The 25,532-nt window shown below is 40.2% G+C and overlaps 1 protein-coding gene across 1 annotated transcript in view; it reads left to right on the plus strand.

Moving 5' to 3' along the window:
• The window catches only part of LOC134227156 (retinal dehydrogenase 2), a 76,526-nt gene that overhangs the window by 16,409 nt on the left and 34,585 nt on the right, over positions 1 to 25,532 (plus strand). The window lies entirely within an intron of this gene.

The raw sequence follows: 25,532 nt of genomic DNA on the forward strand, positions 1-25,532 counted from the left end.
AGGGACTCGAACCCTCAACCTCCTACTCCTGTGTGATAACCCCTACACAACAACACCACTTGAAGGTCCCGTTTCCGCAAACGCAAAAGCTATCAGAATCCGAGTACCAACCTCCACCGTAGTTAGCTCTTTTTTTTTTGCAAATTGAATATTCAATTTGCAAAAAAAAGCTAACCACGCTGGGGGTTGTTACTCGGCTATCTAGAGAGTGTGAGGTTGAGGGTTTGAGTCTCTCCAAGACACGTGGATTCTTTTTTGCAAATTTCATATAAATTTGTCCATTTCGAAATATGTGCTGTACATATGCCAGCCAAGATATTTAACAAAAAAATTATTTTCGTACGGCCGAGTTGCCAAATAATATGAAATTAACTGTGGCTCTATCTGCCAAACGACCATTTCGGCCAATTGATCTTTTCAGCCAACGGTTTTTTCAGTCGAAGGAACTGTTCGGCCGAACGACATTTTCAACAGTATGTACCTTTCGGCCAAATGACATTTTCGGTGAAAAATCTTTAGGCTAGATGGGCTTCGGCAAAACGGTTTGTTGGGTCAAAGGACATATTCGGCCAAACAACATTTGGCTTTCGGCCAAATGACTCTTCTCCGTTCAAAAATTCTATTTGTTAGAGCCTCCTTCAGGCTCCTTGTAGGTAATTGTCGATAGCTTCAGGCCTCAAGTAGGTCTTCCACTATAACTTCACGGACTGTACTGCACTGGGGTTTCTTCCTAGATGAAATGCCGCAAGGACTTCTGGTTGCCTTCAGTAAATGAAAACTGGAACACTTTACTGTCACTAAATATCTATTCGGATGATATTATTACTAGCTTGGGAAGATCCATAAAGTACGTCACGCAAAAATCGTCGATTTTCGATTTTCACACTTTTTGTAACAAACCTCTAAATTTTTTGTATGGATCGTCACGCTGCTCTGAACCCCCCCTTCCCCCTAGAGGCGTGACGTACTTTGTGGACGGACCCTTATACAATTCAAAACTAAAACATTTGATGCAAATGCACTGCTTTTATAGTGAAGTTAATGTTTTTGAAGGTTCATAAAGTTAAACCGGAATACCTACGCGCTTGCTGTTGCTAGATGTTGCTGCCATGGTAACGACGTGCGTGCTGCGATGTGCTCCCTGGGTTTCGACTTTTCGTTTCAATTAGACCAAAGCAAGCGTTTTTCGGGCCAAGGGAGAATCTTTTTTCATTGTTTATGTTGAGAATCATCTTTCACCTTTTAATATTGTCTCTAGAATTATCCTTGGAAGATGAACGAAAATCTTGCCCATTAGATAAAAATCCTTTTTCGTTTCATCACTTTTATCACTCACTCACTTTTCGCGAGAACTATCGCAGAACAATTACAAAATTGTATGGCCGCGCCGCGATTCGAACCCAGAATAGTAACAATAATGACCGTAGGGATGCGCTTACTGTAGCCCCACAACCACGATATCTGTATGAAAGCAATAAGTTATTTGTTCCACATAAGCTACTACCATTTGCATTGATGATACCACGAGAAGACTCGTATATGAAAGCAAGAGAGCAAACCAACGTTTGGCGGCAATCCATGAGAGCGAAAATTGATTATCATTCTCCAGGCTGTTTTTCTTTCCCGAAAAGCGATTTCAACCCGAAAATTTTCGTGGGGAGCATCCTGTGCTCCTGAGATCAATTGATTGTACAATATCGCATGTAATGGTTGTACAATATCGCATATCCGGTGAACAAGATTGGTTCCGATGTTGTTCATTGTGGTTTTATCAATGTGCAGCAGCATTATCAGTAATTCTTCGTTCTGAACATTATTTCAATGAGAAATTATTTGGGTTTCAACGGTAAATTTCGACGGATTTGCACTCGAAGTTCTTCTTAGTTTATTCGAGTAAATCATTGGTATTTTTACGAAAATTTCAGTGGATTTTCAACGCGATGAGTTGGGGATATCTATCGAGAAGTTTTGCGGACTTCTTTGAATTTGAATCGGCGTGGAAATTTATAGATCAGCGGCGTGACAAATATGAAAACGGCGGCGCGCCGATGAAAAATTGTCGGCGGCGGCGGCGTGCCAAATACTGTTGGCGGCGGCGGCGCACACCTCTAAATGTGAGCCACCCACCGCGAGTTTGTATCTGTGGTGACGAAATCGAGGTGGTAGAAGAATTTGTGTACTTGGGCTCACTGGTGACTGCCGAAAATGATACCAGCAGAGAAATTCGGAGACGCATAGTGGCTGGAAATCGTACGTATTTTTTTTGTGGGGTGCAGATGGCGGACGGTACGTTAAGGAAGCGAATGAACCACGAGTTGCATCAGCTGTTGAGAGAACCATCCATCGTTCACACCGTGAAAATCGGAAGACTGCGGTAGGCCGGGCACGTAGCCAGAATGTCGGACAGTAATCCGGTGAAAATGGTTCTCGACAACGGGCAAGGTGGATCGATCAGGTGGAAGATGACATGCGGACCCTCCGCAGACTGCGTGGTTGGCGACGTGTAGCCATGGACCGAACCTAATGGAGAAAACTCTTGTATACCGCACAGGCCACTTCGGCCTTAGTCTGAATAAATAAATAATATTAATGACACGGCTGATTTCAACAACAGCGTTGGCAAGTTCTGGCTAGAGCTAGGGGTTAACACAACTTCGGTAAAATTTGAGGTGGACAGTGGTTCACCTGTCTCGTTTATGAGTGCATCCGATCAAAAAAGGTACTTACCTGGGGCCAAATTGCGTTACTCTAATACTGCTTTGGTAAGCTACAGTGGGGCATGATTGAGCTGTCCAGTATGTGTGTTGTTGATGTAAACTATGAAGGGAAAAGCCACGAACTGCTGCTGTATGTGGCGAAGAATAAGAAGCACCCTTTCTTACTGAAGGTGAATAACAGTGCTTGGGCAACACCAGTAGTCCCAGTGATGAATTTGAACAATAGAGTGCACCTCTGCGGCGACTATAAAATTGCGGTAAACCCAAATCTAGTGATTGATGAGAGAGATGGTGGCGAGAAATTTACAAAAGTTGATCTGTCGCAAGCCTATCTGCAGCTGGAGCTCAGCGTTGCGGATCAGGAGATTCTAACGTATAGCACTCATCTGAGTATGTACAGACCAACACGGGTGATGTACGGTGCCAGTTCGGCTCCGGCGATTTGGCAACGCTTGATGCAGCAGGTACTCAATGGAATTCCAGGAGTTACTGTTTTTCTGGTTGACATTCGAGTTACGGGACCTAACGACAAGGTCCACCTGCAGCGTCTAGAAGAAGTGCTCAAACGCGTGAGCCAACATGCGAATCAACCTGGAAAAGTGTCAATTATTTGCTGATCTGGTATCTGATTGATCGAGACGGAATACATAAGGTACGGAAGAACATTGATGCTATACAAGACATGCCGACTCCGAGGAGCAAAGAACAGCCATCTCTTTGTACAACTCCAACATCAACGCCTGCAGAAAGTTTTACAAACTCGTCGGGAAGCGCTCCTGTTTTGTCCGGTCCAGACATACCACCTGCGATATCGGAAACAAGGGCGCAGGTACCGAATGTGCGTTCGGAGAATATCAGGTTTAAGCATCTCCAAGACGATCTACAAGGGTCATCAAACCACCTAGAAAACTAAATTTCTAGACATAGGACACGATGCTGGGTTATTAGGCCGAATGGTGGAAGAAGGCCGAATGAGGAAGAAGGAAAAAGATAAAAGGAAGAAGGAAAAAGGGAGAGGGAGAAGAGAAAAGGAAGAAGGAAGAAGAAAAAAGAAGCAAAAAGAAAGAAAGAAAAAGAAAGAAGAATAAAAAAGAGAGAAAAAAGAAAGAAGAAGTAAGAAAGAAGAAGGAAACAAAAAGAAGAAAGTAGAAAGAAGAAGGGTGGGTAAAAGAAGAAAAAAAAGAAGGAAGAAGAAAGAAGAAAGAGGAAGAAGGAAGAACCAAGAAAGAAGAAGAATGACGGAAGAAAGAAGGAAGAAGGTAGAAGGAAGAAGGGAGAAGAAATGAGTAGCATAGAAGAAGGAAATAGGAAGGAGCAATAAGGAAGAGCGAAAAAGAAATAAGGAAGAAGAAGGAAAATGAAGACAGATAGAAGAAGCAAGAAGGGAGAAGGAAGAAGGGGTAAGGTGAAGAAAGCACTTCTTATTTTTAAATTTTTGCTTCTTTTTGCTAATTCGGCCTAATGACCGTTCGGCCTAATGACCATTTGGCCTAATAGCCTGACACCATAGGGCACTGCATGGAAAGATCTCTTTCTCTTTCATTTTTCATGAATTTTGACATTTACTGGCCTTCTTGTTTTAAAATTTCTTTGCAGCGAGAAAGAACCAGAGCAGCCCGTGCAGTGCCCTACAATTTTTCATTCATAAGTGGGGGGAGAGTTGTTACACCGTGAATCGTCACCAAGTTTAACCAACGCGAATACAAATGTTACGATCAAGTTGCGTGTATTTTAATTAATATACCTAGTTATTCGGAAATATATTCAGGGCTACAACAAGAGTATTTCACCATCAGTACCTAATATTTTGCTATTTCTGTAGGTTTTATATTTTTCTATAATTCACCAGGGTCTCCAGAAGTTTCTATTAGCTTAGGTGTAAAAACCCTCATTATTAATTATTTCTTCCACTGCTCATTGAACTTCCTCACGTCCATTGAATTAATCTGATCAGTTAATTCATGTACCTTGTGGATTATTTGTTCAAATTTAACCAAAAATCTATTGACGAATTATCCATTTTACTAATTACCGATTACCGACTATGCTCTTCCAACATTCGACCAAATGTCCACTCGACTAAATGTCATTTCGAACAACTGTCCTTTCGACTAAATGTCATTAAAAAAACGTCATTTGACGAAATGTCATTCCACGAACTGTCCTAAAGCCGCTCACAAGGATATTTGTTTGTTAGTTCCAGGTTCAGCCCCACCAACCACTGATAGTTCCCCATCCAAACGAGGAATTATTCGGTCCCCACGAAGGCATTGAAATCGACATTATGCATACGGATTTAAATAATTGCACACGCTCCCCGGTCAACAAACTAGTGACACTTCATTTGACACAATCATTTGGGAAAAAACATCAACTCTCCCTTTAAGGGTTTAATAGATCACGGTACCCGCAGTCTTGGTTAATGGCCTTCTTTGGGAGTGGCGCTTAATCCATTTTAACTTGCGCTCGGGAAACTCGTGAGGCGGACAGGTTGCATGTTATGATCCCGGGAGGCATTATGGACACTATTCCCTCAAAATCATCTTACTTAATTTTTTTAACGTGGGAAATGTTTTAACATTTGTGTGATAATTGTGCAATGTTCATGACATTTATCGAACAGATGAATCTCATTGCTACGGGGTTCCTAAAAATTATGGAACGTCCGCTAGTTACGTGATGCCAAAATCGATTGTTTTCAATTCGTCTGGCTTCATCTTCCAAAAACTGTGCTTGAGTCGTCTCGCTCGTCATTCAAATGCCTCACGTAATTTATGAACTTTCCATCAGGAAGCGTGAGATAAACGTTGTTTGCCGTGATTCAACAGAATTCGATTTCAACACACTTCATGAAATGTTACAACAATAATGCAAGGCATTTCGCCCCGGCAGGAATGCTGCTGCTGTTACGAACAAAGCAAGTACCAACCGTGGCTCTGAAGAATTAGCTCGACATACTCTACCGGCGGTATCCTGCTGAGCTGTTTGAGCTCCCGAAGTTTTCCATGACCAACTCCCGAAACAATGTTCATGTCCATTGTATTATTTCAGAGAGACTTCCACTCGATGATGCCAACCGTTTCGCTGTTATGTAATGGATGGATTTGTGTTGGGAAGACAAATGGTTTTCGACTGGGTGATATTATCGGTATAAGAATTCTCACATTCTTGATTATCTCTGGCGCATTTAACACCTATCTCGATTTCCATGGAAACTGCAACAGTATGGTTGGGTCCGTTATGCAGCACGTAAATACTACTAAAAATAGTTCGGATTGGGCGCGGTTGATAAATCATTCGCCTCCCATCGACTTCCCTTCCTCCCCATCAACCCTTATTACTGCATCGTTGGTGCGCCGCAACGTCTTCGCCGACTTGCTTGCCAAACTGTGGGTCGTACTCGCGAACGCAGATGTGAGTGGATCGATTTTTATGACCCGAACATAATTTACATTTTCATCGCCTAAAATGCATAAACAATTTAAAACATTTAATACCTCACTCAGTCACTCGCTGCATGCCGTTGTTGTTGCAAGCGACGAGGGCGCCGGGCGTTGAGGAAGGTGGCGGCGTCGCGTCGTCCGTATCGATGGTCACGTGAAGCAACGGATTCTTGTGCCATCACACTTCTGCGGTCCATCAGGCTGGGATCTTGCTGCTTAAAGAGCGAGGTCGATGTGGCCGGAATAACGGATCCAATAAGTATCGCTTTGGAGCCCTGTCCCGATGGACGTTCACGGAATGATGCTATCGCGAATTACGGCGCATCGCATTACTTAAGTAATTTATCTTGTTCGTGCGTTTTTTTTTTCTCGCTTCGGATTACTTTTGTTCAAGCAGAGGGCGTTCCATTGTCGAAGAATTTACTGGCTGTGCTTCTGATGTAAGATGTGTCAAGATATTATCTTCCAAATTCATGATGAGATTCGATTTTTAATCCCAGTTGGTCACTTAAAAAGTTGCCAATTTGCTCGGTTTCGATTCTGGATGTTGCAAAAAAAAAAATAGGTTTACGTTTTGTCTCTCTCGTACATCAAGTGTACAGATAGGCTTTATGTTCACTCTAAAAATGAACTTCTTATAAAAGGCCCGGAGACCCATAGTGTCAAATACCGATCGACTCAGTTCGAGGAATTGGCGTGATGTCTGTATATTAGAAAGGCTCAAATTAGTATGGGAAAATCTGTTCAAATTTTTTGAAGGGCCGCCCTCTAATTCGGTTTTATTTGATGCCAGGATGCTCAACATTTTAGCCAAATCAGTTAACGTTTGGGCGGTGCTAAACTCATTGGAAGTTTAAATGGAAAAATGTATGCAGAAAATAGAAAAAAAGTGAATTGCAGTTAGACTGCACAATTTACGATGAAGAACTATGATACTTATTCAGTTCTTGTAGAATTTAATACAAAATATAATGCTGAAACCGCGAGAAGATTATTGTCCATTCGGTGAAGTTATTAGCATTTCTCTGAAGTGTAGTTTGAGCAAATTTCGTTTCTTTTACCCTAGAAAAGAAATAAATTCTCGAAAGAATTCTCAGCCTATTCCTCCCTGGCTGCGTTCTGCCCTATGGTTCGCTAGCTACCCGAACTGGGCTCAAAATTGTCCGAATACACGTTTGGCTCTTCCGCCGATGCGGCATGAACTTGAACAAATCCTCAGGGTTTGACCGCATATCAGCCAAGATACTCAAAGCTGACCCCATGATACCGCTCAACTGCTGCATCGTTTATTTCGTAATATCTGGGGCACCGCAACTTTCCCGGTAGACTCATAGACTGAAACCCAGCAAACCCAGAGGCTCATGGCAGCGAAGTCTCAATAAAGAAATAAAAGTCGACCGAAATCTAACCTGGCAACATGTTAAAGCGATAGCTGGACAACGCTTAGGATGGAGATCTTTAAAATCGGCTCTTTGCACCATTGGGGGTGTATAGGACCCATAAGTAAGTAAAATACTTGACACGTTACGCTGGGATATGGATACTCTGAAGTACTGCGTAACGGTGTAAATTCAGTCACATCGCCAGGCTCGGTACAACACTGAAGCCCGTGTTGTGCCCGATGACCCTCACGCCGATCAATGTTGGCCGATTTCCTGGAAGAGTGCCTGTCAGTTCCGTCGATGAGTCCTTACGCCACCTAGGGGATCTTCCGAAACGAAGCTACCCTAACTCAGCTGGTCTTCCGTGTCGCTTGGTCGCACCTGTGCGTCGAGTCCGCCCTGCAGCAGCTGTGGATGAAGAAAAAGAGCCCTATGGCAATCGAATGGTCAGCATTTGTCCAAAGTCAATCGAGCGATATCTTACTACCTCCAGGAAGGCTCTTGGTGTCGAAGACCGTTGGCAGACGAGTGTTGGTTATGTGCGTTTTGTTTCGAGCTGATCTGCAGTCTGGTGCAAGATAGATCTATTGAGAACTTTGGTGTTATTTCCCGTCTTAGGTCCGTTATGTGAAGCAAATCAACTCACCAGAAAAACAGTAACAATCCCGTGCGCGTTTGCACCTCACCGACTCAAACGCAGATGCACCGATGCGACTTGTGACACTTATCATGCGGAGCTTGATCTAAATGAATACACTGTGTTAATTGTCAGCCATTTGATTTGTCGGAAATAATTAACTCATCAGATGCGCGTCAGAACTGGCTATTTTTTGCTCTTTCGGGAGTTCCGATTTACCTTTCGTCGATATCGTTTCTTAATGACTAACGGGGAAGGGTCATTTGACCGAAACCCATTCGGCCGAAAGCCATTTGGCCGAATGCCACAAGGCCGAAAGTTGTTTGGCCGAATATACCATTTCGCCGAACAGACCGTTAGGCCGAAAGTCGTTTGGCCGAAAGGGTCATTTGGCCGAGAGGGTCGTTTGGCCGAAAGGGTCATTTGGCCAGAAGGGTCATTTGGCCGAAAGGGTCGATTGGCCAAAAGGTTCATTTGTCGGAAAGGGTCATTAGGCCAAAAGGGTCGTTTGGCCGAAAGGGTTATCAGGCCGAAAGGGTTATTAGGCTGAAAAGGTCACTTGGCGGGAAGGGTAATAAGACCGAAAGGGTCATTTGGCCGAAAGGGTAATTTGGGTGGAAGGGTCATTTGACCGAAATTGTTATTTGGCCTAAAAAGACATTTAGCTGAGTTGAACTACTGGTGAGAAATGAGAAGTGAGTAGTGAGACGTCTCACTACTACACTACAGTGAGAAGAGAAAATTTGAAGAGTGAGAAGTGCGATGTCTCTCTTCTCATTCAGTGTTGTGTCATGTCATTTGCATTCGTTTGTATAATTTTCCCAGAACTTTTTTCTGAAGGTACCCATCATTCCTGAGGTATGACGAACTTATAGCGCTTAAATGTGCCTACAACTTTGTCTAACAGGACATTGCTGTAAATATGTAATCTGAGGCATGGGAGGCAAAATGTCATTCAAATGACAATATGTCAAATGACACGTGACATTTTGGAGAGTTCTCTATCCAGTCTCATATGTTATATTTAGAGCAATGTACCCTTGGACAAAAATATAGCCCTACTCAAGCGTTATGAGTACATCCAAAATTATGGAATAAATTTGACTTCTGAAGAAAGTGATAAACAAATTAGTCAAATGACATGCCTATGACATTTTACAAGCCTGCTTCTCATTCTTAATTTCTCACTCTTCAAATGACCTATTCGGCCGAATGACCTATTCGGCCAAACGACTCTTTCGGCCAAATGAGCCATTCGGCCAAATGTCTTTCGGCCAGATGGGTTTCGGCCTAATGGTTTGTTCGGCCTAGTGGCATTCGGCCAAATAACCCTTCCCCATGACTAACACAGCAAGTCTTGATCTCCGGATTGAAGGGATATATGGCAGTGCTTACTTGGAACCGACCTCAAGGCTTGTCGTACGTGTCGGGTTCAAGCTTCCCTTTCAGCCAAGATGGTCGACCTCGCCAATCTAAAACTGCGGCACTATTTTCACTGGAGCCGATATCTGACGGAAAGCGATTTCACACACGATAGATACAACTCAACTGGTTATCGATGATGCGGCGCAAGGTGGAATAGGTCAGCCTCGTGATTGTTTTGGTAAGAGCAGTGCTACACTCTGCGCGCTCTCGTGTGCTGCTCTTTGGAACGGGTGTTCATTTTCCCACTGCATTTTTCGGCTTCTACAGTGGGTCCAAAAAGTATTCGTCTAGCTGCATATTCTTTAGTAAAATGTAAAACTTAGGCGTGATAGAAGTGAAATCAAAAAACTTTCTTCTAAATTTGGTAGAAAACTTATCAACACATGATTATTAGTCAAAAACAAATAGAAATTTCAAATACTTTTTCTGGTATGTAGAGAATATCTAAATTTCGTCAATTTCGCTCGCTCAAAAAGTATTCGTCTATTCAGAAAATAATCGAGTGAAACACGAATATAATAGTTTTATTCGCATGTAGTTACACTAGCACACTCTAGTGATGTCTAGCAACATTTTTGTCAACATTCAATGACAGATCAAATAATGTTTTTGTTTTGTTTAAACTTGGCGCGGGAAATAGAAGCACCATGGGTGGGAGAAGTAAAAACATGAGTCCAAATAAAAAAAAACTTATTCTACGCCTGCATAATTAGTGCAAGTTGACTTATGACTTTGCAAGAAATGTGGGTAGACCAAGGGTAGCAAGAATTCAACCATTTAATTGATGATTGATCGCATCAGCGCCACAAAAATCTATCAAAACAAATAACAGAGTGGTCGTCAGCGATGGTAAACTGATGACGATGAGCGATTTATTGTGCGGAAAATAAAAAAAATCCTTAAAATCGAGTTCACCCATATAGGCAAGTGAGTTGGAGAGAAGAAGTGCTCAGATATGAACCAATACGAACAGAAATACCTGTGAAAAGTATGGGTATAATGGGCGAGTATCACGGAAGAAAATTCAAGTGAGCCATCAAATTATCAAAAACAGCTCGATTTCCACTAAAAATATCGCTGGAAGAAGGATGACTTTCGGAATCAAGTCATGCTATCTGTCGAAAGCAAGTACAGCATATTTGGATCAAATGGCCGATGTATGGTATGGCGGAAAAGGAATATTGAGATACAGCCACAGAATCTCTTTTGAGCAGTAAAGCATGGTGGGGGCTCCGTCATGGTCTCTGAGGTGCTTGAGCGCAACTGGTGTAGGAAAATTTCACATTATTGAAGGAATTATGTATCACAAAATGTTCATCCGCATTTTGAAAGAAAATTTGAACGCCAGTGCTGAGAAATTGGGCTTACAGGGAACATACATCTTACGGGGTGATAATTATCTCAAGCAAACAGCCCAAAGTACTAAGCTGTAGCTACTCTATAATACCCCAATCAACTCAAAACGCCTCCTTAGACCCCAGATATAAATCCAATTTAACTCCATTGGAATGTTCTGGACGACAAACTTTTCGTGAAATTCGTAAAAGTCATATTTCGAACAACAACGAATTGAAATTAGTGTTGAAAGAAAAATGGAAGAATATTCCGGCCCCCATTACGGCTAATTTGGTCAGTTCCATGCCACAAGAACTACAGCCCGTCATAGATACACAGGGGAATCCAACGAAATATTGAATTCCATTCTACAACTCCTGTTTTTGTTTCAAAAGCGCTCCAAACCTGACTAGACGAATACTTTTTGAGCCCGTATTTAATGAATTGTTATGTTTTGTTACCTTTGTTTTTGTTATTGTTTTATTTTTCTGTTTGAATTTTAACAATAAAGATGAATTGATTAATTTGCTACACAATGTAATCGATAGTTTTATTTGTTTGAGCTTACTAGATGCTTTCTTTGACATTTTCTAGAAAACATACAGCTAGACGAATACTTTTTGGACTCATCAGATGTGGACAGTGAGCGAGCGACGCCTCATGAGTTTGTGTCCCTGTATTAGGTTCTGCAGCATGGAGTCACGAATGAATTCGGTCCTCGTGAAATTAATGTTTTTGACAGTTCAATAGTACTTTCCACTGACTCCGACGAGTACTCCGACAAGGGTCGAGTTCGTGATTGGTTGGCTGCCCCTGAGTCCAATAAGAAGTATTACTAAACTGTCACCAGATTGAGGTTACGTACAGACGCTGCAGGGTACGTGGCTAGGTGTGTAGATGGCGGTTTGCGTTCACATTACATTTCTGGTTTCTCGAAGGGTTTCACATCTATTTTGTTTGCATGAGGTTAACAGAGGTTTTCAAATACCGGCTCATGGAATATTATATTTTCTGTGGGTTATTTACAGCCTTAAGCCCCAAACACAATGTCAGCGGAACGGAAACGGCAAATTTGACAGAAAATATATGGGTCAACAGTCAAATTTGCCGCTTCCGGGACTTCAATCTCGCACTGGCTAGTATGACGTCTAACATCTATATTTCACATTACAACAAAAGCTAAACGTTACAAATTTCTGTAAGAATACCAGAAGATTCTTTCGGAGGCCCTGTGGAAGAAAAGTCCGGAGGAACTCCCGAAGGAGCTTACGGAAGAATTGCCAAAGAAACTTTCGGAGGGATTCACGAAACAACTTTCAGAGGAATTTCCAAAGTAACTTTCGGAGAAATTTTGATTTGACGCCAACATTCTGTCTTCGTCAAGCGATATTGGACCGATTTATTTTCAATATAAATTTCAATTTGCTAACAATCAATAGTTAACCGAATTCAGAATCTTGGGAGACAATTTCTCTGGCCATAAACTCGCTACAGTCACAGTGAGTACAGCCTTTTGATTTCTTCGGAATATATTGGTGGTCCTGATAAGAATCAATTAATGTCCTTCTTCAATCACTATCAGCAATATCAGTCTCGTCTTCCCTGGGCATAAAAGTATCATCGTGTTAGCCTCATGATATACGAATGCAAAAATGGTAACTTGGCTTAGAAACCTCGCAGTTAATAACTGTGGAAGTGCTTAATGAACACTAAGCTGCGAGGCGGCTCTGTCCCAGTGTGGGGATGTAATGCCAATAAGAAGAAGAACCCATATTTAATGGTGTTAATGGTGTTTCTTCATACAATAAGTTGCGTGCACTCGTCGTTTTGTACGAGATTTCGGGAGAGCGGTTCCACCAGTATGGCCATCGACGGTGGAGCGGCGAATCATCGGTGGTCGGGCTGGTAGCAGGCTCCGATTATATTTTTGAAAGAATTGTTTAACATATTTCTTGAGAAACTGCAGAAGGAGTTTATTGCGTGAAATCCTGAAGTAAGTCCTAACTAAATTCCAGAAATCCAAAAGGAATTCTTGAAGGAATTTTGAGTGGTTTGCTGAAGATTTTTGTGAAGGAATTCAACCATAAAATCTAGGAAGAAAAATCTGATAATTTTGTTGGAGAGTAAAGGAATTTCCAAAGTACTTCCAAAACCAGGAACTTGTTATTTCCAACAGAATTTTACAAAAGAATATACTTATGCTTTTCTGGAGGATCTCACTCAGAAATTCAGAGACGCTGCTTAGGATGATGCTGGAATAACTTCTGGTGGAGCTTCCGAATAAACGTAAGAAGTCGTAGATGAATTCTCGTCGGATGTATTGGTGAAAGCCTGAAAATTAAATTTATTTGCAATATTTTTTTAAATCTTTTTCATTTAAAAGTTTCAAATGCTAAAAAAATCAGGAAGCCGAAACGCTTCGCTTTTTAATAATTGACCGTTTTCTCCGGTCGAAGCGAGATTGCCATTGGTTTCTTAATCAGTATTACCAACAAGTTTTTGATCCGAGCTTGGGAAATGCTTTTCGAACAGACCCATTTTTTTCCTTAAAGTTATCAGCCTTTGCTCTGCTGTTTCGGTGGTATTATTTATTTTCGCTAAGCTGGATGTTTAACAGTTATCGTCGGTGGCAGTCATATGGTTACTGCTTCTGCCTCAAAAACAGGAGATCGTTGGTTAATTCCCAGGTATGTTCTATTCTCATCCTTTATATTCTTCTCCATACAGTATGTAAACAAAGTTTATTCATCCCAACCAACAAATCGAAATTTTCCTGATTTGCGGTTGAAAAGCATGCTGTAAACATTCATATATGTATGTTGTTACATGATTTATTCAGTATTATGTGCTTGTAATTTTTTTTAACAATAGAAGAAAATATAAAAAACCCAGATTAATCCACCTAGCGTTGGTAGTGCGTTTCTCGTATTTAGTCAAGACATCACCCTTATATGGGGTTTATATGGTCCGATGAACCATTTTCTTCATAACTTTTAAACACAATGACCGATCGTTATCAAACTCAATAGTAATCAACAAGGCTTTGTCCCCTGTCGAATAGAACCTGTTGTGAAAAAATCGGGTCAGGATTACTATACGAAAAGTTGTCTAATGTTTCTTTAGCTTTTGTGTACATACATACACACATACATACACACGGACAGACAGACATGTGCTCAGTTTGTCGAGCTGAGTCGATTGGTATATAACACTATGACTCACAGAGGTTTCTATAAAAAGTTCGTTTTCGGAGTGAAATGATAACCTTTCGGTACAATTTCGTTGTACGAGAAAGGCAAACAGTGTATACACTTCAATAAAGGTGATAATATTATAGAATGTATTACGCGGTACCTGTCACTTTATCAAATGTAAACATTGCAAAAAGCGCTCATTCCGTCGACAGATGCAGTTGTATATCAAACTTTAAGTTATTTCGCTACAAACTGTCTAAAAACCCGTAAAATTTCGTTAAGTGTCCGAAAGTTGATAACAGAACATCATAATTCCAGTAAAGGCTATAGCATAATCGCTGATATTATACTTGTTCGTAAAGATACCAGCGGTACGATCATGACGTCCATCGAAGACACGTCCTCGGACTGACAGGGCTATCGTTGGAAAAATTGAACAAAACCGATTAGCTCCCAAAGTTACACAAGAAATAAAAAATAAGTTTTCAATTCATGTGACACTTCAAACAGTGCGGAATCGGCTTCATGAACATGGTCTTAAGGGCAGAATGGCACTTGAGCCAATGAGGCCAAATGTCTTATTCGCCCAAATGACCATTTCGGCCAAATGACTTTTTCGGCCAAATGTCCTTATTCGGCTGTATGGCCCATCGGCCAAATGACTTTCCGCCCAATGGTCTGTTTGGCCAAATGGTATATTCGGACAAACAACTTTCGGCCTAGTGGCCTTCGCCCAAATGGCATTCGGCCAAACGGCCCTTCCCCCTCCTGTCTATCACATTGGCAGCTCGTTAATTAAGACGCACCTCTGCCCCTCGGACCAGGGTTGCCACATATAAAGATTATTCTGTATTTAACACATTTTTGGGGTAGAGCGATGACCAAGAATCTGTATATACAGATATACAGATTTTTAGCAAAATTACAGATTTTACAGATTTCTTGAAGAGTACAGTTTCAGTACTGTATTATAATAAAAATTATATAAATAATTTGGTATCAATAAATACCTGTTTTCAATAATATTTGAGGCTTATAAAATTAAATTCTTTGCCAAATTGATCTTATTACAGACCATTATCATATTAGCAAAATCTTAATTTGAAAAGACAGAACATATTGGCTCTGGCAGGTTTTATAAACAGTTTATGCAAATCAACGATGAATGAAACCAGATTATGCTTCCGTCGTCGGGGATGAGAATCGGTCACTGTTTCAACTACATAGAATGCTTGTAGAACATATTGAATGTATCTGAGGGCAAGAAGACTAAAATATAAAAGACCTTTTTGAACGATTTTGCTCTACGACCTCCAGACTGCCGGTGAGAGCGATAACCCATTGTCACCCTCCAGACCCATGGCCACTCCCGATAGCGGTCCGTAAAATGTTCAGACTATATTTTAATAAAGTGGTCTCAGAAAAAGCTCAAGCAATAATAAAAGATAACCAGATCTAGCCTTTATTCACATATCCAGAAACAGTAGTTCTGCTCAGCAGGTTTAGTGTGACTGAGTGGTTGGTCCACTGAAGTGGCTACAATAGTTAAAGACGGACACTCGACAGATTTAATTCACAAAGTATCAAATTTTCATATTTTTCAAAACAAAGTTTGTTCAAAAACAATTTTGGATATATGACTGACTTGGTTTTTTTAGAATCTGAGACGTCCATATGGCCGATGTTATCCCACTCGTATTATCTGAGTCAAATCCAGTCTAAAAGGCCATTTTTCGGGACCACAATGAGATTTGTCGAATGAATCGAAAAGATTTTCCTCAATTTTACACAAAATAATTACCAGTATTTCCAGGCATCATATATTAGAGCAAAAGAGTGCTCCGGGAGGCTTGAATTGTGACTAACCCGTTTATTACGGACGAAGTCACCAAGAGAAATCGAAAAAATGGAACAATTCTGTTTCAGGTATCGATAGGGGTATTCAAAGGATTTCACAAATATGACTTTTTTTGTCTTTCCTTTCAAGTCAACTGGTTACTTTGTAGCTGATTCCGGAAGTCCTTGGGGGAACCGATATAGTGGATAAATCAGGCTCAACCAGGCAATATGGGTATAAAACATCATGAATTTCAAATGTCATTGCGAATATGACATTTCGGTCCAAGTAACCACTAAGCCGTTAAAAATGACTTTAATTTAGTTCTATAGTCACCTTAAAGATATGGTAACAGTGTTAATAAGATCTAAATTGGGCTTGAGTGCTGCTCAAAAGCCGCTTTTGGCGAATTATTTGGCCAATATAGTGCTTGCCCCTACTATTTTCCATGCCTATGCGTAAATGTCAAAATATTTAGACGAGTTGGAAATTGAACGAAAAAAAAATGAAACGAAAAATATTTATTTACATTCTGATACGTTCTATCTTTTTCTTCCCGTTGGGTGGGACTCGATGGATCTTTTTGTTATTTTGTTATTAAAATCCGGTCTTGAACTTGTGCTTGGACGATGGATTTAGTTTTAGTTGGTCGCCGTGCCATCTGATCCATCTCCAAACTGAGTAGATCTATTGCTGGGAAGGGTTAATCAACATAAGGATTCTATTCGCCTCAACGATTCTACCTGCTTCCATGTCAATGGCGAGGGAAATGTTAAAAAAAAGTGTAATTCTTGTACGACTTATTTACTATTGAATATAATGAACCACACTACACTTTTCAAATTTCAAGCCTATTTGAAAGTTCCCTTCAGCGAGCCTTTCAGGTGGCGCTTTATATAAGCTAATTATGAAACAAATCCACAGCTCCTGAAACAAGAATCATGCATTTCCTATACGTAAATGATAAACATTATCAATAACATTGTTATTGTACATAGCTGATTTTCAAAACTATCTATTTCAAATGCGAGTGAAAGAGACAGCTTATAAAATTATGGGCGTTATTGTTTATGATTTCACCCAAACGTCATGGATGATAGCTCTAAATTGGTAATGAAGGTTCTCTTATTCGGATTGTATATCTACAGAGCTGATTAGCTTTACATCTAAGCGTTTTATATCGATATACGGCTCGTTCTGCTGCTTGAGGCTTATACTGCCAATAAGCATTTGAAAAACATATATAGAGCTTATAGGCACTGAAAAGCTGTTATATGGTATGAATACGGCTTATTAAAGTGCTTAATGGTTTCATGGGGGGACTTGTCTGCGATTTGGGCAAAACTTATTTTGTAAATAAACATTGTTTTATCGATTCCGTAGGATATAAGCGTTTGTCTCCAAAACTATTTCGGATACATACCGTGGTTTTTTAGAAAATGCTTGCTTACACACTTAACTCATTTCACAGTATTCGGTAAATTTTACCGAAATCTCAACAGCAGAACTCTTCGGTAATTATTTTACAGATTTTTTGTAATTTTTTCCATTGCTCAACTGTCAAAATAACCGAAAATCAGTAAAATTATTTACCGAACAGTCTGCTGTTGAGATTTCGGTAAAATTTTACCGAATTCGGTGATTTATTTTAAGTGTGTAGCGTTCGAATGTTTGTTTATAAAATAAGTTGTTTTTTTATTCAACTGGCAACTTTGTAGCCGGTACCGGGAGTCCCTGGAGGACCCGAAATATCGGATAAAAATGGAATCAGGTCAGGCTGATGGTTATCAAACTTTATGAATTTCAAATGACATTGCGAATATGATAGTTATTACGGAGAAAAAGAAAAATTTGGATAGCTCCGCGGAAATAACGCGCAGAGGACAATCCCCGCATAGAACAAATCATGCATAGTGTGCTTTGAATTGAGCTCAAATTATTAAAGCAAATCAACTGTCATGCAATCCAATCATTCGATGGAGTGCCCATAAACACAAAAAGATCAATTATTAGTTCTCTGTCTAGGTTTTGAATTTTATTTTCAGTGGTTCAGTTTCTTAGGGAAGCTAATCAATGAAGTATTTTACATAATCTCAACTTCATATCAAATTTGAAATGATGTCCCAAAGCGCTTACACTATTCGTAATAATTGGTTTTACGGCGTCTCATTGAACATGACCTTCACTTTCGCTTGAAGGTCTTCGTGTCGGTTCGGTTAAGAGACCCACCCAATACCAATATTTGTACTAGTGCGTTCTGAGCGAAACGTTTAGTTGAGCCAGTTTGCAGGTACATACAGAAATACCCTGCCAAAGGTTACCAGAGCCCGCAGTCAAATCCTGCCACAAATCGCAGTGCTTCTGCTGACCCTTGAGACACATAAAATTTCAAAGCTTTTCAACATTTCATTAAATTATGTGTTTTCTGCTCAGTAAAGCATACTTTCTAGGAATGTCATAATTATAAATATAAACAAAACATCGCAAATCTAGCATTAGCTGCTTTGATCACTAGCCTGGAAAATATTCATTGGAAGCGCTTTGGATTTACCAGTGTTCCAAATTTTTCATGCAATGCGTAATATGTTTTTGTTTTCAAAAGCAACTTGCTTTTTTGTAAATGGCCTCAAAAATCATGGGGAGACGCGGGATAGTGGCCAAAGATGGAATCAATCCCGGTTCTGGTTCCTGGCCTGGTCCGAATTGATCCCATCTTTGGTCAGATACAGTGCTCCCCAGGATTTCAGGAACCGGCTACAAGAAAGCCAGTAAAAATCCAGATCCGGATGTTTAGATCAGTTTTGTGCGGTCCGAAAGTAAATTATCTAGCTTTGTATCGGTCTGGATCGATTCCATCTTTGGCTACTCTCACGGGTTTCCCGGGCGCTTCCGTAACCGGCTACAACGTGGCCAGCCGAATCGAAAAAGATGTCGTTTCCCCAATATCATTTGAAATTCATGAATTCCAATACCCTTATTACCTGGTTTGGATTGATTCATGAGTTTCAATACCCTTATTACTTGGTTTGGATGGATTCCATTTTTTGCCGCTATCCTTGAACCACCAGAAACTGAGTGCGTGATTAAACGTGTTTCGTATTGGACGTCACTTTCAACGTCACTGGTTCCCAGTAACCAGACACCTGTACGAGTCCAAATGCTAAACAAATCTGTCAAATATTCGATGAGCCTAGACATTTTTAATTTGACTTCCTTCACTTGGGCCTCAACGAGTTATGCCTATACAACTTTGCAAGCTTTTCTTACAATACCAGAAGCTTACATTTTTTTACAATTTTGCATATGCCAAATTTATATACAGACTTTCGCAAGTTCTTTTGTATAATTTACTGATTAAGAATCGACTGTAAGATTTAATCAATGTATTGAACGGCTACTCAGTCTTACAATTATTACAACGAGTTATTATTCACCCGACGTTTCGACACGGGGATTTTGTATTTTTTCAAAAAAGACGCAATCCCCGTGTCGAAACGTCGGGTAAATAATAAACTCTCTGTAATAATTGTAAGACTGAGTAGCCGTTCAATAAATTTGTAAAATTGTAAGAAAATCTGACATTCGCTGATTGGGTGATAGTAATTGTCCATTCACATAGTAAGGAAAATGCCACCGATCAAAGAAATTTGATTTCTCTCACTTGTCATAAGACGAGTTTGTACAATCCCATTGAATTCCATCGCTTAATTGTATCCTTAATTGTAAGGCCGTCTTCAGTGTCTCGTACTTAACTAGACTCGACTTGATTTCTCTGTTAAGTTATAAGTCGTGTGGCTTTCAGCGAATATCACGATATTTGATCTGAACTTACTTAGTGAAACCCCAAATGCCAAATTTGAGCTTAATCAACTGGATCCCTCGATTTCATCACTAAATTCGCCGAGATCCTGCCTCGCACCACCATCGGATCCCCCCGATCGGCCAACAAACACACGCACATACACGGTTGGTGTCGCGTCATGAAAAGCGTTGATAATAAAATTATGAAATTAAGTTATTAAGTCCACAAGATTTATGAGCCGGAGAGAAAACGGCAAGCGTGCGAAACGCTGCTGATGTTGCTGTTGCTTGATTGTCTTGAGACAACCAGATGCTGCTACCAACGGACCCACTATCGCAAGCCTCGTACGTCTCGCCGGCCGCCACGATATGGGTGACTTTAGTTGCGGACAATGTTAAATAAGTTATTTTCCCTCGCGCAGCCCTGACGTGCTCCCCATTTACGACGCGGTCACTTTGGCTTGTACCGACCCGTGTCGTTGTTTTTATTATTTTACGCGAAAAAAAAGTACTACAATGTCTTCTGCTCTCTCCTGGCTGGGTCGGCTTCATCGCAAAGTCCGGTTGCTGTATTTCTCAATGGAGATCTGCCCAGGTTCAGGACGGCGCGGCGGCGGCGGCGGCGGCTCAAACTGGATCCTACAGTTGTGAAGTGAGGCGCATCGTCGACGCCGCCGACGACGACGGCAATGAACGGTGATGTTTTATGGCTAATTGCTTGAACCCGGAGCCCTCGGCCGTTTTGGATGCTGCTGCCCGGTGCTAAATCGGGAACCTTGAATCGTTTTCTGGCTCGAACCACATTCTGACATTCGGTTCGTGAGGAAATGAGTTGTGGCGGTGGTGTGACCACAAATCTCCTGCAGGCGGTCCCGAAAAAGGACGGACTAACGGCAACGACGCGACGCCGACATCGACGAAGGGCGGACCTTACGCAATGCAGCCGTCGTAGGGCCGGGACAAGAAGTCCCGGAGGGGAAAATTTACATTTCAATTTTACGGATTGCGTAATTAGCGGGTGCACCTCAATTGCATTGCGGAGCATAATTCCTGTTATCAGGATCCATTATTTATTCATCGAGATCAGGGCTTACGATGGACCAACCAAGAGGTGAAAGCAACTGTGTTTTGGTTACGGACATTATGGGAAATTTGTGTGCGAAACGCGATCTGCATAACTTAATCTTGTCATCAAAATCGCTTTGTAAGGCAATATCCCCGTCGTAACAGCTATGATGTAACTAACGCGAATCTTCGATCATCCATTATCTGCTCAATCTAAGATAATTGAACCTTCGTGTACGCGTTACAGTCCGGAGCCCATGGGAGAGACAACTCGATCGCCAATAACCCCAGGCGAAAGCGCACACCTGGTTGGTTAATTTGCGTCACATTGTAACCCAGCAATTAAACGTAATTCCAGTTGCACTTTTACCCCATCATGCAGTGAACGAGGCTACCGTCGCCACAAGGTGGCGTAATTTTTGTCCCATTGAAACCCAGACCAAATGCGTATTTGGCCGGAACAGAGCCGAGATGGATCATCTGGTAATCGCAGCTACTAGCACCAGGGGGGCTCTTCTTTTTTCTGGCGACGATCAGATGAGATTAGATCTTGCTTGTGCTCGCTTTTAACCAGTCAGTGTCCACTGGAAGGTTTGCTCGGTTAGGCCTCACCTGGAGGTCCCCTTAGGATAAGTGTATGCAATTAGCAAGAACGATAAGCATCACGCTGTTTCTAGCATAATTGTCGCGTTGGTTGCTGGGTCATGTGATTCAATTAATATCGCAGTTGCCAACATCTGCAGTACTGGTTTAGTACAGACGTATTTATTCATCCTCACATAAGTTGGGTGTCGTAATCCGGTTGAAAATTGGTTACCTTTAGGCGATTTAGTCGAGTAACATATGGCAACTTGAATATCTCCAATCAAATTTTCTTTAAACCATTCATTTAATTCGTACCATGAGACTAAAATTCGGCATTTTTTTAAACAGCATCAAATATCAGTTTTTAAGTTAGAATTAATGAAAAAATGTGTCCAATCTTACATCAACTGCACCAACAGCTTTTTTTTCAGAATAGTTTTTTATTATTATTATTGAATGGGGAAAAGCCCGTTGAAGTGAACTCTTTTTGAGTTACTCGTGCACAGCCTTATGTGCCGACACCTTCCTAAAACAATTTTATATACTGATGGCATTATAAAAACAAGGCCGAATATATTCAATTACTCAACGCAAAGAAATTTAAGCAATCAACATAAATTAAAAATGTTGCATGTAGGAATTGTTGGGTTAATTTACTTTTCATCAATTTAAAAGTTATGTGAAATATCGCATACCCTTATCACGGTTTGGCGAAACCGTCGAAAACAGCAAAGTCAGATTTACTTAACTGGAGCGCGGTGGATTGACATGTTCAAACGTGCTCACATATTGGACAGTGTACGATATAGCGGTACATAGCCGCGATCGTCATTGATGATGATGCATTGGCGCATATGTATAGGACACTAAGGAAAGAATTTGTTTGGGCGAGGAGCGCGGAATAATAACTTAGCCAAAATGATAGAGACAATAAGAGTCTTCATTGAATCTACATACACGTATACAGGTGTATTGATATAAAGGGGTTTGTTGCCCAGTATGGAAAACAGAGAGAACATGATTTTGTTCTTACCAATATAAACTTGAAAGGAAATATTGATATTGGGGTCTGAGTGGTTCGGAAAAGGAAGAGCCGACCCGAAGGGGTAATGGTTCTTTTGGGAAAGGGGAATTTAATTCAAAGCCCAGTTGAAAGAAAGGGAAAAATATTGATTGATTGATTTTTAAGAGTATACTTAAAATCAAAGAGTAATACAAGCGGTAACTGTTAATAGCTCGGCGGTATGGGGCGCTGTTTTACAAAGAACCCATGCTGGGTTCGAATACATATTTTTAAGTGAATGTTTTCACAACTCCGTTGGTTTAGTAGTATCATGCATTATGAAACATTTGGGACTTGTTGAACATTACTCTGTGAGACAGCAATGTTCAAGTTTAAGTGTAAAGAAAGGGGCAGGACTTAGAGATACTCATTTTATACAAAAAAATATATGAATTAATACATTAGTAAATTGAAGTAGCCACTTGAATGTGTGCTCGAAATAAGAGAGTTTTAGAGAGTGAAAAGAGAACAGAATTTTTCCAAGAGAATTTCAAAGGGAACATCCAAAAAAGGGGGCAAAGTTTCGTAAAGTATGGAAGTCCAATATCAAGGCTGAATTAGGTAATCTATGACAAGAAATTAAATAACTGTTGAAAAAAATTGGAATAAAAAGGAAGATGTTTCGGAATTTATGGATTTTTCAAATAAGTTGATTAAGCATTTCGTGAAAAAGAACTTTAGGGAGCATCCATAAAGAATGCAAAGTTGAGTAATCAATGGATGCTAAAAAAAAAATTGAGAATATTTACGAAGTTGAAATTAAAACCACATAGTCTGAACAGATAAATGTGGGATGAAGAAAATGATTACGTTATTTAAGGATTCTCGGATCTTTCGTGGGGTCCAAAGTCCAGTCTGATGCAATTCATGAAATCATTATGAAATTCAGAACTCGGATTGACTATATATACCGTGCGCTTTTCCAAGCTCGGGGTCAGTCCCAAATATTCAGCAGCACCTTTATTGGAATTCGGCGCTTTCTAGGTTTCCCTAGCCGGCCTACCGAATACTCCAATTGAGTCAGGGTCAGTCCCAAATATTCAGCAGCACCTTTATTGGAATTCGGCGCTTTCTAGGTTTCCCTAGCCGGCCTACCGAATACTCCAATTGAGCTCGGGGTCAGTCCCAAATATTCAGCAGCACCTTTATTGGAATTCGGCGCTTTCTAGATTTCCCTAGCCGGCCTACCGAACACTCCAATTGAATCAGGGTTGTCCCTTAGACACCTCGACACTCGTGACTAGTGCACGAATCGAGATCTAAGTTTAAATTAATTAACTTCTTGAAAAAGATAAAAGTGAACAGTTAAATGTCCGTCGCGGTAAAATCGAGAATCGGTGTTAGAGTCTCTTGATAAGTATCGAAAAAAAGTGTTAGAAACTTGTGAAAACTTCATACGGAAAATAGTGCGAAATCCGTTGAAATGGATAATATTTGAGTTTAATTTCTAGGGAAAAAGTGTAATTATAAGAAACAAGTGTTACATAGTAGAAGAAAAGTATTATTGTAAGAACTAAATAGTGATACATAAATAAAAGGTCTTATTCCAATCGTGGTTGAGTGTTTGAACTAAAAACCCGAAAAACCAGTGCCGCGCCGTCGGCTTAGAACACTTCATACATATATCGTGGTAGAAGCGTCTTAATATTCCGCTCGGGACATTTCTATTTCGTTTCATATGGTGACAGCGGTGGGATTGTTTTCGCAACAGAGGAACGCTAATTTTTGATTAAGTGAAAATCAGTGCCGAAGAAAATAAGAACAAACATCAGATAAGTAGAAGTGGTTTTGCGGAGAAAAAATACAGAAAACGACCACAAGATCGCAGTGTTGGTAAAAACTCAAAATCTCAAAACTCATGGATGATTTAAATCAAGCGTGAGTTGAAACGCACCCAACTCAGCACCTAAAAACTCATGGATGAGTTGAATCATCCATTGAATCATCGTACGTTTTCTTTTGTTCTCCTTCGTTAAAAACGGTGAATTAACGTTTGTCGCATAAAATATTAGACACTCTTCCATGTATAAGCAATAAATTGCCCCCAAATTGATTTCAAACGCGTTTTTAAACTAAAATGATTTTTTGGCAAATGAGTGAAATAATGCGTTTTATCATGAAAAATTCAAGCGTGATGCATTCCTTTAAAATCGCAGATGATTTCGTTCGTACGGGAGCGCTCGTTGATTGAGATTTATGAGTGATTTTACCAACACTGCAAGATCGAACACCAGGTCTTAGATATGGAAACAACAATAATACATGGAATTTTAATATGGTAAGTAACAAACCTTTTTCTTTAATTTGAATGCCTTAAAACATGTTGGATATTATTTCTCATCATCAATAGTGAAAATATTTGCTGATTTTGACATTATTCAAATAAATGTCAAGTTTGGACGATTCATTTGAAAAAGATTCTGAACAATTAGAACAAATTCGAGAATTCTTTTTTAAGGAATTCGATAATTTAAACAAAATAGAACCAGAACCAGGTCTTTACAGGGTATTTTCATAAAACAGAAATCTTAAAAACGGCGTTAGAAGAATTCGAGAACATTGTCCAAAAATATGAACAATTGAACGAAACTGAAATTTGGAATGATTTAACAGATAAACTAGATATTGTGAAAAAGAAATATGAAAATTGTATTCAAATATTAGAAAATACCAAAACAAAAAGAAATACGGAAAAGAACTCTGAAATTCAAGCAGGAAAATTTCATAATTTGAGGAATAGACGTGTGAGTGTTAGTGAAGATCATTTTCCAATTAGTATTGAGGATTTTTCGAATCTGAACGTGTCCATATCTGGCACAGATTTATATTTTGGACCAATACGTGATCCTAATCTTTTATCATCTACATTAAATAACGCTGATCAATCTGAAATCAATACCAAATCTTTGATATTAAACGAGCTACAAGAATTTAGTGTTAAATTTGAGCCGGTATACAAATCATTCTTGAACAAAATGGCTTACGAATTCCCCACAGAAAAAGCAATTAAATGCATTCCAGAATTTCGAGGAACAGCAGCTGAATTGG

Source organism: Armigeres subalbatus, chromosome 1 (genome assembly GCF_024139115.2).
Source record: "Armigeres subalbatus isolate Guangzhou_Male chromosome 1, GZ_Asu_2, whole genome shotgun sequence".
In the NCBI taxonomy this organism is placed as follows: Eukaryota; Metazoa; Arthropoda; class Insecta; order Diptera; family Culicidae; genus Armigeres; species Armigeres subalbatus.